This window comes from Rousettus aegyptiacus, unplaced genomic scaffold (genome assembly GCF_014176215.1).
Source record: "Rousettus aegyptiacus isolate mRouAeg1 unplaced genomic scaffold, mRouAeg1.p scaffold_m13_p_2, whole genome shotgun sequence".
Taxonomy (NCBI): Eukaryota; Metazoa; Chordata; class Mammalia; order Chiroptera; family Pteropodidae; genus Rousettus; species Rousettus aegyptiacus.
In genome coordinates, this window is record NW_023416295.1 from 39,568,664 (window position 1) to 39,582,180 (window position 13,517).

General features: G+C 36.4%; 1 pseudogene; it reads left to right on the plus strand.

Annotated features, from left to right (window-relative positions):
- The first annotated feature begins 944 nt into the window (after window positions 1-944).
- Window positions 945-1,063, plus strand: LOC118614360 (annotated as a pseudogene).
- Window positions 1,064-13,517: the final 12,454 nt, after the last annotated feature.

The following is a 13,517-nucleotide window of genomic DNA, read 5'->3' on the forward strand; positions in this document are numbered from 1 at the left end:
TAAGATTCATCTTAGCTCCAGTTACTATAACAAAATACCATAGACTGGGTGGGTGGCTTAAACAATATAAATTTATTTCTCATAGTTCTGGAGGTCGGCAATCTAAGATCAGGTTGCCAGTATGGTAAGCTTCTGATGAGGACTCTCTTGCAGGCTTGCAGACAGCCATCTTCTTGCTGTGCCCTCACGTGGGAGAGGGGAAGCTCTGATGTCTCACCTTTTTATAAAGGCTTTAATTCCATCATGGAGGATTCATCTCATGACCTCATTTAAAACTAATTGCCTCCTAAAGGCCCCATTTCCTAATACCATTTATTATATTGAGGGTTAGCACTCCAATATATGAATTTGAGGGGAGCACAAATATTCAGTCTATAACAGATTTAAAGAATTTTTTTTTTTGATGACAGAAACAACATAATGATACTGTGATAGCTGAGATAGATGAAAGCATAGCTCTTTATTATTTTCACTCCAAATGAAAGAAGGCTGTCACACAGGGCCACACAGGGCATTGAACCCAGGGACAGAGTAACAGCTCGCTGGAGCTGTAGGAGGCAGCTTATGCATGGCAAGAGGGGTGAGTTTAGCTAGGTTTTGCAGGCTCCCTGTGGATTAGCTAATCTGAATAGTTTTGTGGGCCCTAAGGCATAGAGGCTGTCTCTAGATGTTTGATATCGGGACCAGACTAGGGTAGGTGCATAGTGGCCCAGAATGTGAAAGTCCAATAAAAGAAGCACTTGGGGTGTGCACTCAATCAGCTGCTGAAGAAGGGGACCTGACTGGCCTCCAGGCAGGGACTTAAAACTGTCATGACTGCATAAAAAATTGTATTATGCATGGTTGCCAGAAACATGATTTCATATTATTCTTTCAATTTTTATTTGATGGTATGAGGGCTGTCCATAAGAGAAAGTTTTCTGCATCTTTTAAAAAGTATTGTTGTCTATAGCCATGCCACCCTGAACAAGCCCGATCCCATATGATTTCAGAAGCTAAGCAGGGTCAGGCCTGGTTAGTACTTAGATGGGAGACCACCTAGGAAGACCAGGTGCTGTAGGCTATAAAAAATAGTAATAATAATAGAAGGGATTGCAAATTGACAAGGTCCTTGCAATCTGTGAGGTCAACCAAGGGTTGCCTCGCTTAAAAAAAAAAAAAGATATAAAGTACTATTAAAAAAATGTTCATCCATGATACCAATGCGAAAACTCACCTCATAAATTTCTCTTAGTTTTTAGAGCTATCGGACAAGTATTTCCCAATGCATTGGTATGTGAGTATCTCATTTTGCGTAACAAATGCCATAACTTCTGTTTTTTCTTTTGAGTACAGACCTTTTCAATAAACAGCTGGAGTCATAACAGAGACTCTCACATTTGCTGTGAGCATGCCCAATGACAAAGATCAGGCTTATTATTATTATTATTATTATTTTAAATCAGGAAACAAAGTTAAATTTCATAATGGGTGATATTAAGCAGGTATTTATCTTTTTTGAACTTCAGATCAAAAATGGAAATATAACCCCTCTTATTATCTACAATATTTATATAAGGTTCAAATGAGATGATTATATTTTATAAAGTATATGAAATAGTGTTTTATTAAATAATAATGTAATTCAAATAAGCTTCAGCTTGTGGGTATAAATGAAATCATTGGTATTGATACCCAAATAAAGAGAGCTTTTTAAGGTATACCCTCAACCCCCAAGGCTCTCTATGTATCTTTACCTATCTTCTGAAGATGTCTCATAGGTGTTTAGGGGACTCTACGGCCTCTCACTAATATCTCTTCTGTGGACTAGAAGTCAAATTGCTGGTGACAGCCCTGAGCCCCAGGGCTTAACTGTAGTCTGTGGAAGAATAGGTAAAATGTTAGCTTCTTTAATTTGGGGTTGTTTTCTGTCTCTGAAGCCTGAAACAAGATTCCTTGCTTTTTATACCCGGAATGCCTCTTAGGCTCCCCTAGAGAAACATACTAGATCTGTCTACTCCCAAACTTCTCCTTCCGTATAGTAACTGTACCAGTCCATTGGGTTGGGCAGAATGGACGATCCTAAGTATGCTGTCATCTCCATCCTCATTTCTTCCTCTCATTAGATTCCTGGCTCAGTGCATATGCATATGTTCTCCTCTTCCTTCTTCCCAGACCGTAAAACTTTTTATGGATGTCAATTCATGCACATATGTAATGTCATAGTTGCAGTCTAACAACTTCTGCGGACAGCAGTTGGTATGGATTCGAGTACAACATATTATCATAATAATGATTTTGTTGAGAAGCATTTTTTGTAAATTAAATCATATGCTATTTTTGCTTGCTGTTTTTCAAACTGAGCTCCATACCCATAGGCTCTCTGCTATTACTAAAATGCTTCTTTCCACTGAGTACTGCTGTGTAAGACTCCACCTTTGAGTGCATCCTTGTATTTATCAATTTCTTGTTGTTGATCTAGCTCTTTTTTTTTTTTTTTTTTTTTTTTTTTCATTTGGGCTATCCTTACATCTATCCAGCTTCATCAGACTCTCATCTAATTCCTGGGCCTGCCTTAGATTCTATTAAACCCAGCTCAGTCTCCTAAAATCCCAGCCCTGGTCAATACCTTTGCTTCCTACTCACCATGGCTTGGATATAGGATGGTATAAACTGATTTTTAAAAATAATATATGTCATTCCTGTCATTTCTGTGTAGGTTCTATATAAAGAACATTTGTTTCTTCTTATGTTATGGAAAATTGCTTGTGTTGGTAAAAACTTACTTCAGGATAATTAACCTTATTCATTTGAGGAACTATTACTATATAGTTTTCTTTCTTGTATTTAGCTGCTCTGTGACCTAATGAGATAGAGCGGTGGTGTTCAACCCTGGTGCACATTTTAAATCACCAGGAGTGGTTTTGAAGAAATGCCTCATTCAAGATCAATCCGAATCTCTACAGGTGAATCTAAAACATGGGCGTTTAAAAAATCTCTCTAGGTGTTTCTAATATGCAGCTAGTAATGAGAACTACTGGGATCAGAAGAAAGTTTCAAAACAATCGCTTGCTTTCTAATTTTAAATACTTCTGTCTCATACTAAATAGCCCTGTTCCCCCATACCCCTATTCTATTCTCTTGGAAAATAAAAGTATTTAAAACATACTTAATGCTCAATTCTTGTCTAAGATAGGGCCTTTGTATATCTGGAAGCAGGTTAACCAGTCTATAATATTTAATTGTTTATAAATAAAACCATTAATTATGTTTTCAAATCTTATCCTCCAGAGTCATGAAAATGTGCAATTCTCTCCTGAGGATATTTCCATTTTGGAGTAAATTAGCAAACCAAGGGAATATGCATCAACTGTAATTCACATCTTGTAAATTTCAGATATATTGCTGCATACTTCTTGTCTACCATCCTGAACTTACTTACGTAGAAATTAAATACTTTGATATCCTCAAGAATCTTACAAATGTTGGGGAAAACAACATGGATCTTGCTGTATTCACACAAAAATTAAGCAATAAAAATACGCGTTGGAGATCGAAGAATATCATAACACAAAGGGAGAGAGAAACAGTGGATTATTTGTAGAATGATAATGGAATTTGAAAGAAAAGTTGTCTCAGTGGTTGAAAATATTTGACAGGTATAGAAAATGACAGAATATGATTTTAAAAAATATTTCCTTCTGATAGTTTCTCTTTGGAGAATGTGATAGATTCGAAAGTAAAAAAGCATTGGCTTTCATGTTTCCTAAAGGCTCAGCCCCACTAAGGAGATGACATTAGTTGCTCTATCAAAAACATTTGACAGAGAAAGTGATTTTTCTATATTCAAAGCAAGACTGGGAGAGGTGGGGCTCAACTGGACATAGCCGAATATTCTCCCAGGTTTCAAGGAGCTGGTGATTTGGGGGTCACACAGAGAGGATGTGTACTTCTGTTTCTGAGATAGAATCCTGAAGAAGTGAAAAGATATGAGAGGTTTGTAGAACCCAAGATAGAAAGAGATCTGCACCTAATTTTCAGTCTTAGAGTTTTGGAAAAGCTTGAGAGAGGGAATGGCTGTTTGCTGAACCTAGATAGCAGAGGCACAGAGAGCCCTGTGGAGATGGTTTCAGGGTCATTAAGTGCAACGGAATGAATGTTCATGTCCCCTCTGAACTCGTATGTTGAGACTCAATCTCCAATATAGTAGCGTTTGGTGGTAGGGCCTTAGGGAGTTGATTAGATCTTGAGGGTGGAGCCCTCATGAATGGAACTAGTACTCTTATAAAAGAGGCTCCAGAGAGATCTTCCACCATGTGAGGACACAGTAAAAAGTCGGTAGTCTGCAACTTGGAGGGGACCTTACCCAAACTTGACCATGCTGGCACCCTGATTTTAGACTACCAGCCTTTAGAACTATGACAAATAAATTTCCGGAGATTATAAGCCACTGAAGTCTGCTGTATTTTTGTTATAGCAGCCCTAACGTGCTGAGACACTAGGAGTGATAAGGAGGGAGTGGAGAGAACTTCTGGCCCTGAATGTAGGCAGGAACGAGGATTGTCCTAGTAATGCCATGTGTGGGCTGATGATTAGGATGATGTTTGGGTTGACATTTTAGTACATGTCTGCAGAACTGCATGAACTGGGGACCAAATGTTTTCCACCCAATCCTCTGGCAGTATATAAACACCAGGAGTTAGAGTCCCAGAAAAATACATATTGGGAAATCAAATTAACTAAGATTCAGATTTGTCATCCCAGTGAAATGCTGCTCAAAATAGAAAATGAGTTTTAGGAAGTAAAAAAAAAAATTGTAGTTTTGTATATGCAACTCTGTTGAATTAAATTCTTAAGGAATGTCAAAAGTATGTATTTATTACCATTCATGATCTTTTAATGGCATTTAAAAAATCTTGTAACTGAAAGGGCCTAAATTTCATGGCATTCTAGCTTCTATTTCCTGTTTTAAGAGCTCTGCAAAATTTATTTAATTATTTTCAAATCCTTGGCCTTACTATTTTTCCTGGCTCATCACGACCCAGTTTGGATGAGGGATAACAATAGAAGACAATTTTGTCACTAGAGTATGTTTAAAGCAATAGACAAAGATCGAAGAATTATTTCAGAAATCATTAAAATCAAATAATTAAAGTTCGTATTAACATAGACATGTATTGATAATTATATTTTCATTAAATTACTGTTTGTTAAATAAATTAATACTTTTTTTTAGTGTAAACCTCATTTGTTTTGTGGGATCCTGCACTTGGTTTAATTACCATTCAAAACTCCAGCACACCTTTTTCTGTGAAAGTCCAGTGGTATGAAATTCTCCTAAACTTGCATTTATGATACCTCTAATGTATTATAAGGAAATTTTGATAAAAGGAACAAAAATATTTTTTGTAACAGATTATTTTACAGTGGTGTAAAATCTTAGAATCTCAGCATTTCACAAAGAGTTATTTCTCAATGTTAAAAACCACTCTGAAAATGAATTTCTTTTTCATGCAAATATCCACTCTGTGTGCAGCTCTGACAAAGTCTGCAGCATTTCCCTCTGTAACTGTGGTTTGCTCATGTGACTCTGGTCTTCTGGTCACTGGGGGCATGACTGGCTGCACATTCCTCTACTTGTGTGGATCACACAGTGTCTTCTCAGAACTCGCTCTGTCTCATTTTCTGAGGCATCTATAATCTTTTCTGGACATGCTCAGACTTTTGAATCTCACATTAGTAATATTTCTCCTCAATTTTGGGGAATCATATGTTTTGATTTTTCTATTTGGTCAGCAAGCATGTTAATAAAATGAACTGATTACTACTCATTCTTATGTTGAAAAAATGGACACTTTTATCAGAGATAGAGAAAACATAATTGTAGAAATAAAGAATGTGGAATTAATTAAGCTCTAAGATAAATTTGTTATAGTATTTATTTTTAATTTTTTTTTGCAGAGACATTGAAATCAATGAGGTTTAATCACTGGCACTGGACCAAGGCCTGGAATTTGGGAGTCACTGCTCTAGATAATGTCCCCTCGTTTTGGCCAATTTTGATGTTGCCTATAATTCTAATATGGTGTCAGAACAGAGATTATCTTCCTCTGAGGTTTATGTTCTTTTTTGTGGGTCATTCATTCATTTATTTAACAAACACTATTCAGACCTGTGCTTCATGTTAAGGACATAGAGGTAAAATTCCCTGCCTCCTGAAACTCACACTCTGTGATCAGATTATTTTTCAGTTGAATCCTGTTGCTATGGACTCATGTTCCTGGAAATAACCATGTATATCAAAAACACATGAAAGAGAAATATAATACATACCATCTTTTAAAGCAGTCAGTGTATTACCAATATTCAGAGAAAACTTTCAATTCAGTCTATCTTTATTAAATTCTCATTTATATCCGTTCAGTTTTTTATAAACAGAAGCATCACTTTTATGATGATTCTATAATTTCTTTGGCTCCATTGTGCTTTGCCTATCATTGTATTGCTTGCTTTTCTTGTCAGTCTTTCACCGCTTCTACCCTCACTTGGAACCAATAAGTTATTTTGCAGTATCTTCCTCTTAATTTTTCCTATTCTAACTCCTTCTCTAACTCCTTCTCATATATATATGTAACAACACATTATCTATGATCTTGGGGGGGGGTACAAAGCAAGCAAGATGAATATAAAATATTAAAGTTTTTCTGTTGCTAAAATTGGAGCTTGGTCAAAGTCCTACAAAGGATATATGAGCTTAAACAAAACTAAAGCAATGATTCAGGTATGAGTGTTGTAATGAGATAAATGTCAGATGTAAGTACAAGATCTTATGAGAACATGTAATCTGAAGGGGTATGGAGGATTCTGAAAGCAAGTGGCCCCTGAGACAATTTAGACAAACGAGTAGTAATTGAAGATGAATGTGAGTAAAGACATTCCCAGAAAAGGAAGAAGCTGAAGCGAAGAAGTGAGAGAGGAGGCTGCTGCAACTCAAATGAAGAATTACTCAAGATGGGGATTATGTCTTTCACAGGGGAGAACATCTGAGCTGGGTGAACTGAAATAGGCCCCATGCTAAGTACATGAAATCCCCCAAATCGCCCCTATTTTTCATGCCAACTGCAAATTTGAGGGTCCCCAAGATGACCCTCAGGTTCAATAATTTGCTAGTGGGACTCTCAGAACTCAGCCATTATACTCACAGTTACAGTTTATTACAGCAAAGATATAGATCAAAATGAAATAGGGAAGATGTGCATAAGGTAGGGTTTGAAGGGTTCCAGGCACAAGCTCCCAGTTATCCTTTCCCAGTGGAATCTTGAGGACAGGCACTAACTTTTCCAGCAACAATGTGTGGCAATCCTATGGAGTACTGCCCGCCATGGAAGCTTACTTGAGCCTTGGTGCCAGAGTTTTTACTGGGGCTTGGTCAAGTAGACATGTTTGACACTTACATGGCTGACTTTAATCTCTATCCAGCCCCTCTAGAGGTCAAGCTGACACCATGTGGCTCAAGGCTCCCCAACCATAAATCACACTATTAGCACAGACTATCTGAAATGGCCCAAGGTTCCCAAGTAAACAAAAGCACTCTTATCATGCAAGATGTTCCAAAGTTGTAGAGGCTACCTCCCAGGATCTGTAGGTAACAGACAAACCTTTCTTTGGGCAAGGTTAATCTTTTATTGTATACCAGGAAACTCTGAAATCCTAAATGTACTTCCTTCAGAGGAAGTCTGACATAAGGCATTTCTCACTGGACCAGGGATCAGCAGCATCCAATGCAATCTGGTAGCTTTGAACTATGGTCACACATTGAGATTACTTAGAGGCACTTACATTTTTAATGTTTAAGTCTATATCCCTTGATCCAAGAGATTCTGATTTAATTTGTCTGGGGCAGGTCCAGGATTGGTATGTTTTAAAGTTCTCCAAGTGATTCTAATTTATAGTCAAGACAGAACCACTACATAAACTAGCTGGGAGAATTCTGCCTAGTAAAGATGCTCTCAGGAGCATGATGTTTTTTTATTAGAGTCTGAATAAAACAAATAATTGCCTCTGGCAGTGTGTAAAGAAGATACAGTCTCAGGAGAAGAAGCATACAACAGAAATGCTGAGTCAAGAGAATGGTTTGCTATTGGAGTTGCTGAGGCATCCAGAGAGAAATGTCATTTGTCATGAATCCCTACCCTATTACTGTTAATTTGGTTTCCTGTATCTTTATCCTTAGAGGGAACATGTCCTTCTTCGTGCTGTGCAACTTGAATGTGTTTACCTAATGTTTTGGCTGCTGTCCCTCATCTCTTAGGGAAGGTTAGTTAATCCTTTCAGCCCCAGCTTTCTCATTGGTAAAATGGAGATGCAGTAGATACCCCACAAGTTGTTCTAGGATTAAATGACTGAAACCTTCTTTAAGCCACTGTGCCAAATCGTTTAACTTAACACATAAATTAACTTAATTAATTTAATTTTTATAACAGCCCTACGAAATGAGTGCTATTATAATTTTCATTTGAAAGCTGAGAAACTAGAATTTATAGAATGATTTGTTCAATATTGTTTGTGGCTTATTTTACTAATGATGTTATTAATAAAATTTATACAAGGGGATAAATATATTTAATCTGTTAATAAGGAAGTTGCTTATTTAGCATTGATGATATATGGTTTTGTATTGCTTTTGAGTTTTTCCAAGCGTTATAGTTTTTTCTTCCCATTAGACTATATGTTTTATCTTCCCAATAAGATATAACTAGCTCTTATATTTTGTTTCCATCCCTTACTGCTCCTGAAGCAAGAGGAGAACTGATCCCGTCATATTAGAAGAAACAAAATTAGTACTTAGGGAGGTTAAATGATTTTTAGGTGCTCATTGAAGTGGGAGTGGAACCTCCATCTACTGGCTTTAATTTGGGAGGCTTTCACTAGACTTTACTCCATGGAAATGGGGAAAAATATATGTAACAATTTCACACATCTCAAATTATGTAGCATAGCTATATAGTTTTAGGAAATATTGAAAATTACATAAATCTGAATTCAGTTACAAGAGAATTTGCAGGAAAAAGAATATTCTAGTTATTGAAGATTTTCTGTACATGTCACATAGGAATTATCTATTTAAAAAAATCCCCTCAATATTAAAACTATATAAGACATATTGTACTCTATGTTTGATAATCCATAAAAGTTTCTTCCTATAGTTTAGGATCATGGCTGTCAAGCAATGAAAAAACATGGAGAGACTTTAAATGCATATTAGTAAGCGAAAGGAACTAATCTGAAAAGTCCATGTACTGTATGATTCCAACTGTGTGACATTGTGAAAGAGGCAAAACTATGGCAACAGTAAAAGAATCAGTGGTATGGACTAGGATCGTGGGTCTAGAAGCGATCCTGGTATAAACCACTGGGGGAAAGAAAGAATAAGCGAAGCATAGAGGATTTTTAGACAGTGAAAATACTCTGTATGAGATCATAATGATGGACCTATGTCATTGTACGTTTGTCCAAGCTCTTAAAATGTAAAGCATCAAGACTGAATTGTAAGCTATGGATTAAGGTAATTCTGATGGGTCAATGTAGGTTCATCAACTGTAACAATGTACTAGTTAACAGAGTGTGTTTCAGTCTCCCCAACCATGCCATTTATTTTTAGTACAACATAAGTGTCAACTTCTTAGATGCTCAATAGATCTACTGGGTTTTTTTAGATTTGATATAATTGGCTCTAACTTCTAACCCGGTGTCCATTTTTATATCTTCAGTTTCATGAAAGCCAGGTACTATTGGCTTGAGTTCCTGATGTTGTTTTATACTCTTTGTCTATTGTACCATTTATTTTCTGCCTATATTAATTCCTTCCCTGTACCATGTTGTACCATTATTCTGTTTATAAATTGCCCCCATTGTGCAATGTTATTCTGCTTCCAAATTGACATCAACATGGTTCGATTGTTTAGAAAATTTTTATTGGATATTTGGGGAAAAAATATGTTACATCACAGGATAGCATACCATCTAAAATCAGATAATAGTTGTTTGTACCTGTTAGATTTTTCTCCATAAGAAACCCTCTCAAAACTTTAGGCTGACAATCATTTTATTATTGCTCCTGAGTCCTTTGGGTTTATCATGTAGTTCTACACCCACTCAGGTCTGGCTGTCCTGGGACTATCTCACTCATATTGGGTAGATGGTTATAGTTTTTGGCTGAGGAAATGGGGATGACTGAGCCATTTATTTTTTATCATCCAATAGACTAGTCTTACCTTTTAACAGTAGCAACAGAGTTCTGAAGAATATCAAGAGACAAACTTTTAATATGCAAGGACTTTTCAAATATCCGCTTATGTCTGGTTTGCTATTGACTAAAGCAAAACAGATGGTCAAGTCCATAATCAGTGTGGGAGGGGAATATCAAAGGTAAGGATACAGGAAGAAGAGTTAGTAAGCCAGTTCGTAAACAATCTACCTAACATTGTTTAACTTTTTTTTTTTTTAATTGTTCATCTTTTCTTATGGGTACATGTATCCCATTGCATTGCTGGGCTAACTTCTTTCTCCCTGACCTCTTCTCTATCACTCAGTGACTCAATTGTACCTAACGCCTACTTGTTTCTTCATTTTATGCAAAGCACCTCATCTCTTTTAAAATTCTTTTCCTATGTCATCTAAATCTAACCTTCAAAGACTTAATTTTTGTAAACAAACCTACTGACAAGATACATTTAAAAATGAAAAAGCTCTCTCCATGATAGAAATTCAGTAAACAACTCAATCTTTTTATCGTAGCTACATAAATATGAATATGAAACTGAATGCTCACAAAATAGTAATAGTGCTTTTATGTATTCATTGTATAAACAAGGTTTGGGATTTATAAACCACTTGCAATAGTTTTGGGGCCCCTCTATTGGTCCTCTGTTGTTGAAAATTTAACAAATACATTTGGAAAAAAAACCTTTCAGAAAATGGATATTCCAAAACAGACTGATGCAGAAAGAGACCTGTGTTGATGATGATGGAAGAAAGTGTGAACACTTTGAAATAGTGCTTTAAAAAAAAAAAAATCAAATTATATAAAAGTGCCCAGTTTTATTTTTAAAACCTAACAGTTTTTGTCGGGAGCCATTAAGAGACACTGAAGAAGTCATGTAGCTGATAGCCATGAAGCAACCGCTGCTGCTGAAACTGCTTAAACAAAGGTTCTAGGAAGCAGGGTGTGGAGTTAAACATTGCTGACCCTGGAGGAGAGGTTTGCCTCCTAAAGAAATCTCCTTAAGATAGTGGAATGTTTTACAGCCCAGAAAAGAATAGGAACTTATGTAAATGTCAGCATTCCTATGGTAATGTACATTGTGCTTTGCCATTGTACTATGTACTTTACTATTGTTCCCTGTGCTTTACTATATTGTACCCTGTGGTTTGCTATTGTATCTAAAAACTTGTATAAAGGCTGTGCTAAATAAACTCCGGGCTGCAGCAGTGACTGAATGCCCTCCGGAAACACTTTCCTGTCTTCTTTTTTCTGAGGCTTCACCCCCCTCTTTCAGGTACTGATCGACTTTAGCTGGCTGGCTCCAGCAAGTTTTCAAATCTAATTACCAGTGACAATGACTCTAAAATCTGAAAAATTTTACTTAATGGCTTATTTTGTTACTGGGAGTGAAATAGGGTTGTGTACTCAGACCAGACTCTCAGGGACTTCCTTGTCATGCTGAGGTAGCAACCTGAAGATCTGGGTATAGATGTGTAATTTCACTTTATGATTCCTATAGAGGGTGTAGAGTCTAGTGATCTCATAGATATGTTCAGCAACATATTTGGATCAATAATTGGCATAATTGAACCTCTCTGATACGGATAGTATGAGGATATGTGCTAGAGTAGGGTTATCTGATAAAATATAGATATTCAGTTAATTTTAAATTTTGGATAAATGACAATTTTTTAGTAAAAGTGTGTCCTAAATACTGCATTTACAAATATCTATGTTTCTATTCTAAAAATTATGCATCTATAATTCAAATTTAATGGGGGAATTCTATATTTTTATTTGCTATTTCTGGCAACACTATCAGCTTATAATAATATGAAGCTTAAGAGCCAGGACCTATACATACAAAGTAATAATACGAGGAAATATATTGTGTTTGTTTTAACACATAAATCCACAAATTCTTTGGTACTCCTTCATTGAGAGGTGAACTTCTATGTCCCTTCCCTTCAATCTGGTTGGTTTTAGGAGTTTGCTTATAACTAATAGAATAGAGAGGAAGTGCCACTGCATGGCTACTGAGATGGGGACATGAAAGGTAGTTACGGTTTTTCCTTGCTTGTGCAAACTCTCACTGTTGAGGTACTGAGCCATCAGGTAAGAGGACTAACTATCCTGGGGCCCTTATGCTATAAGGAAGCCCATGCTACATGGAAAGGCTCAAGTAGGTACTTCAGTCAAGAACCCCAGCTTATATCCCTCCCTGAGGTAGTAGCTTAGACACAACATCAACCACCAAGCATGTGACTGAAGTCATCTTTATATGATTCTAGCCCCCAGCCATTGAGTAGTTACCAGCTGAAGCCTAGATGTTATGGAATGAAGATATGCCATTTCTGCTGTGTCCTATCTTGATTCTTGATCTACATCATTCTAGAGCATAATAAAGTAGTTGTTTTATACCACTAAGTTTTGGCATAATTTGTTGCGATGCAGTAACAGTAACTGTAATGCACATGTTAAGTACAAAGTGGATAGTTAACATAATTCCTGTTATAGGAGCTTAGAAGAGGAAGCAATCACTAAAGGTTTGAGTTGGAGTGGGGATCCCCTGCTTGGCTCCTTCCCCACACTTGAAAGGCAGAACTTGTTAGGAAGTATAGGACATGGACAAAGAGAAAGCACAGTAATTAGCAAAGATCCATGTTCTTTTAAATTAATTTTCTTAGAATAACTGCAATTTAAAATAAATCAGTCCACAAAGCACTTGAAAAAGGATTAAGTGTTGAATGGAAGAAAAGAATAAATTAAATTCCCATTTTGATTTCTGAGCTATGCTTTTGAGCATTTAAAGATGAAGCCATTATGGCTGTTCATAGGACTTAATAGTCTTTAGGGAGACTGAATACTGAGAAACAGATTGTCATAATTTCTGATTGGTGACCTACCAGGCTAGATTAAGTACTTAAGTTTCACAATTCTTTAAAATTCTGAAACCAGGGCACTTTAGTGTTCTTTTAAAAGAATAAAAACTTTTCACAGGAGAACAAAGCAATATTGGTGAAGAAAGACTTTTCTTTACGGTTTAATGCCTTTGGAGAAGTCTCCAAACTGCTAAATGACCAAAGATAAAAGCAAAAGAGAATATTTTGCCTCTATCTGTGGAAGGAATTTTTGAAAGCTATAATGCACAGATATTGTGGGGAGAGATAGTGAAGGCTGATTCCTTTTCTTTGAGGAGTTCACAATGTCAGGAAGTGTTTATCATGTAAAGGATGTTTGTATATTACTCAAAAAATAAAGCTAAATAGATATT